Below are 5,554 nucleotides of genomic sequence, written 5' to 3' on the forward strand. Positions count from 1 at the left end.
TTTTTGAGTGCTGGTGTCATCACTGGGAGGGGTTACTAAGCCTCGAAGCAATGTGGGAGTGGGAGAAACACTAATCCCTGGAGTTAGTAAGTCAGGGTGACTCAGCAACAGCATAAATTCAGTCAGACTGAATGTTTCAGCTATCTTGGGAACAATAACCTGCCAGTCAGGTTTTCCCTACAATGACGTGTGTCGGTGATGCATTACTCTTGTCTGTTTCAGGCAAGAAGAATGTCAACAGGTCATTGATGAACAATTTGGAGCTTGTCAGTACTCTGTGTGCTTTAGAACTGTCTGGTTTTGCTGACTATGTCATTGCCCCATGGAATGTCCCTTGGTTCCCAAATTGAAACTGATTCATCCCAATGTATAAATTTCCATGTAGGCAGTTTCTGACCAAGACAAAAGATAGTTTCTCTGGACAGGGAATTAGATCATTTAACCTCATTGCTAAGCATAATAGCATTTGCTTACCCCACCCTGGGAACAGAATCATAACTATTCTGAACCTGGAGGGCCGGCAACATCTCAGTTTTAAAGTTAGACTCATTGAGATGTGCAGCATGGAAACAGACCCTTCAGTCCAACTTGTCCATGCCAACCAGATATCCTAAATTAATCTAGTCCCATTTTCTAGCACTTGACCAATATCTCTCCAAACCCTTCCTATTCATATACCCATCCACATGCCTTTTAAATGTTGTAATTATACCAACCACCTCCTCGGGCAGTTCATTCCACACACACACCACCCTCTGTGTGAAAAGATTGTCCTTTAGGTCCTTTTTAAATCTTGCCCCTCTCACCTTAAACCTATGCCCTCTAGTTTTGGGCTCCCCTATCCTGGGGAAAAGACCTTGACTATTCACCCTATCCTCTTATGGTTCTGTAAACCTCTATAAGGTTACTTCTCAGTCTCTGATGCTGCAGGGAAAATAGTCCCAGCCTATTCAGCCTCTCCCTGTAGCTTGAACCCTACAACCCTGGCAACATGCTTGCAAATCTTTTCTGAACCCTTTCAAGTTTTACAACATCTTTCCTGTAGCCTACCAAACGCCTTCTTGACTATCCTATCTATCTTCGACTCCACTTCCAAGGAACTCTGAACCTGCATTCCAACGTCTCTTTGTTCAGCAACACTCCCCATGACCTGACCATTAATGTAGAAGTCTTGTCCTGATTTGCCCTACCAAAATGCGGCAGCTCACATTTATCTACATTAACTCCATCTGCCACTCCTCAGCCCATCGGTCCATCTGATCATTGTACTCTCAGATAACCTTCTTTACTGTCCACTGCTCCACCAATTTTGGTGCCATCTGCAGACTTACTAACCATACTTCCTGTATTCACATCCAGATCATTTATAAAATTAATGTAAAGCAGTGGACCCAGCATCAATCCTTGTGACACGCCACTGGTCACAGGCTTCCAGTCCAAAAAACAACCCTTCGATACCACCTCTTCTCTTCATGCTCATAACCCTCTGTGCCCTGCCCTTCTCTGTATTATTCACTACCTGAAATCTCGGTGCTTCTCTAATTCTGGGTTCCAGTAGATCCTCAATTTTAATCACTTCAGCCCTTGATGTTGCTCACCCTGTGAAACCAATCTGAAGCCCATCTGACCTACACTATCCCATTTCCATCCATATGTTTATTTAGTGAACAGTTAAATGCCCTTAAAGTTGGCGAGTCAACTACTGTTGCAGGCAGGGCGGTCCACACCACTACTACTCTCTGAGTATCGACCCTACCTCTGACATCTGTCCTATATCTATCACCCGTCAATTTAAAGTATGTCACCTCATGCTAGCCATTATCATCCCCGAGGAAAAGGCTCTCACTGTCCACCTTATCTAATCCCCTGATCATCTTGGATGTCTCTATTAAGTCACCTCTCAATCTTCTTCTCTCTAACAAAAACAGCCTCAAGTACCACAGCCTTTCCTCATAAGACCTTCCCTCCACATCAGGCAACATCCTGGTAAATCTCCTCTGCACCCTTTCCAATGCTTCCACATCCTTCCTATAATGTGGCAACCAGAAATGTATGCAATACTCCAAGTGTGGCCACACCAGAGTTTTGTACAACTGCAACTCGAAATCCTTATTTACCTACACCGTTCATATATGTCTCTCTCTCCATGGGCTCCACCTCCACTTAACCCCTCCCCCTTCCACCGCCCATTCTCACTTATTTCAGCTTCAGCAAAAATACCACTTTTTCCCAGCTACCAACAGTTCTGATGGAGTCACGGGATTCGAAAAGTCATCTCTACTTGCTTCCCACAGATGCTGCCAGATCGGCTGAGTTTCTCCAGCAATTTCTGTTTTTGTTTCAGATCCCTAGTCCTCACAGTGTGTTTTGTTTTATTTAAGTAGAGCTTGAAGCTCAGACCTGTTTGCATCCTACTATAAATTTGAGAGAAAAATTACCTGTTCTAAAATGTTTATGACAAGAAACATTTGTGCGGTTGTTATTTAATTTAATTTTATGTTTTGGTTGCTTCACCAGGTGTCTCCTTGGTGCCACCCCTGGTCAAATGCAGCCTTTTGTCCATGTTTGAACCAAGGCTTTAATGAGATCAGGAGCTGAGTGTCAAAAAGTGTGGTGTTGGAAAAGCACAGCCGGTCAGGCAGCATCTGAGGACCAGGAGAGTCGAAGTTTCGAGCATAACTCTTCACACTTTTTGACTCTGATCTCCAGCTTCTGCAGTCCTCACTTTCTCCTCAGGAGTCGAGTGACCCTGGCAGAACGAAAGTGAGTATGAGAGAGCGAGCTGATGTGCAAAGGAAGCAAGGGTGATGTGAGAAGGATACCTTTTCACACAGTGAGTAGTTGGGGTATGGAATGCACCATGTCGAAATGTGGTGGAGGCAGGTGCAACTGAAGTATTCAAGAGAATATTTATTTGGTCTGCAGGGATGTGGGGAGAAGGCAAGAGATTGGCGCTAGGTATTAGAATAGTGCAGGCATGATTCTGTGCTTTAACAACTCTGTGATTCTGGTAACAGGACAAATATTGAGCACGCAAACCTGTCCTAACTGGTAAATTGCCAAATTGTCTGATGCATATGAATGGCACACTGTAATGCTTCTGGAATTGCATAAAATGACTCAAGTGATACTCGAATGAAGTATCCATTCATGAGATAATGGCAAATTATCCCACAAATTATCAAAAATATGTACATCTCGGGGCCAAGCCCCAAATGTGGATTAGCACCAAGACTGAAAAGAGAAAAGGAGATGAGATTAATCATTTTATGAAGAAGCAATTGTGTAACAATACTACGTTTCAACACCCAGTTTTCTTCAAGAACTCAAATTAAAATCCAGTTATGAAATTCTTTGCAGGAATTGTTTTGAAAGCATCAATTGTTTTGAAGAAAGCTGGAAACAACGCTGAGACTATTGCAACACTTTCTGGCAGAGTGAAGAATTTACGGCAAAAGCGATTGTTTGTGCCGTATCTAGGAAAGATAATGGCGAGAGCATTGTGAGTTATCAAAGATGGTTGACGACTATAATGCAGCGCAACATTATTTGCTCTGCCAAAGACATTCTGGACCACCAAATAATTCATTTTGTAATTGGATCTGCACTTGGAAAATCCACCTGCAAGCAACTGTTATAATGCATAAAGTATCCTTTCTTCCTCAAGGTTACTTCAGTTCACAGAATCACATTAAAATTACAGCACAAATGCAGGCCATTCAGCCCAACATATCTGCTGGATTTCTTGTTTGTCATGAACCACTCCACCATCTCATTTGATTGCACCCAAACTACAGATCCTACTATTCCATATTCCCTCAGTTCTTGTGATCTTGCTTCTATTCAAAAACAGCTAAACGCTAAATTATATTTCTCTCCCTTTGAGGTTAACAGCTTCTTCAATATGGAGTACTCCGATAGGAAATCACACTGCAAAAACTGAGGTCAAAGTTGATTGACAACTGGCATGTCTGGAGGAGCTTTAGTTGTGAGGAAAGGTTGGATAGGTTAAGTTTGTTTTCCTTGTGGATATGCGCTTGAAGTGCCGCATGGATCAAGAGCTTGAATGGACACTTGTTGGTGGCATGGACACACAGGGCCTCTTTCTGTGGATTCCGTTTCAATGATTCTATGATCAAGTACCAGAGTTAACAGCAAAACTGATTGAATGATGAAGATGTGCAATATTGCCAGCTGATTGGAGAAGTGGCAAGTCCTTCTTCCCTTCCTCTGCTAAATTTAATATGAAAGGATGCAAAATATGTCTGCCTAGCTTCCTGAATCATTTTGGTAAAAACTATTTGGGGAAACCAAAAACAGCACAAACATTGAGAACTGGCAAGAGGATTGCAACTGACTGCACAAAAGATATAAATTGGAGGAAGGAAGCATTGGCAGCCCTGAAGAAACAGGAATAGTAATTGCAGAGATTGCTGCATTGCTTTTGGTGGGGGGAGCGTAGAGATCTTGCATTGAAAAGAACAACATGCTCGTGTTCAATCAAATGAAGATAAACAAATCACTTTCCTTTGTTATTACGTATTTTAGATTTCAGTTGTGACAGTCCACATCGGGAGCAGTTTAATTTCATAAGATAATTTGTCACAGCTTCATAAAACAGCCAATAGCCAGCTCATTCTCATTCACTAAGAGGTTGACAAATAAAATTGGGAGATGAGGGATCCTTTGTGCTGATGAAGTACCATGTTACAGTGTAAATAATGGGGAGATTAAAATGTTTACATTTTCACTGAAGCGTGTTTAATTGTTGGCACAAATATGACACAATTTAATTCATGTATTTGTCTTGCTCTGTTGGTAAAAGGGCAGGGCTTAGTCCCTCCACAGTTCTGCCACACAGCCTTAGATGGTCTCTGCTTTGAACGTGTGAACTCCCCCACTCTGTGATGGCAGATATATCACAACTAAACTTTCTCCTTCTGCCCCACCTTCCCTCAAAATCATATACTCTCTTATGAGAGGCAAAATCTTAGGAACCATGTGGATCAAGTGTGAACCAATGAAGACCTCCTCTATTCAGTACACAATGGTTCGGTTGGTAGCAACTGGGTCACATGACCTTGGGTCCAGCTCCTGGACATGTGTACCAAATTCAAATTTGACACTCCAACCGTAACAAGGACGGAACCCCCCTGGTGCTCACCTTCCACCCTACCAACCTCTGCATAAACCACATAATCCGATGACACTTCCGCCACCTCCAAACGGACCCCACCACCAGGGATAAATTTCCCTCCTCACCCATTTCTGCTTTCCGCAAAGACCATTCCCTCCATGACTACCTGGTCAGGTCCACGCGCCCCAACAACCGACCCTCCCGTCCTGGTACCCTCCCCTGCCACCGCAGGAATTGCAAAACCTGCGCCCACACCTCCTCCCTCACCTCCATCCAAGGCCCCAAAGGAGCATTCCACATCCATCAAAGTTTTACCTGCACATCCACCAATGTCATTTATTGTATCCGTTGCTCCCAATGTGGTCTCCTCTACATTAGGGAGACTGGATGCCTCCTAGCAGAGCGCTTTAGGGAACA

Source organism: Chiloscyllium punctatum, chromosome 19 (genome assembly GCF_047496795.1).
Source record: "Chiloscyllium punctatum isolate Juve2018m chromosome 19, sChiPun1.3, whole genome shotgun sequence".
Classification (NCBI taxonomy): domain Eukaryota; kingdom Metazoa; phylum Chordata; class Chondrichthyes; order Orectolobiformes; family Hemiscylliidae; genus Chiloscyllium; species Chiloscyllium punctatum.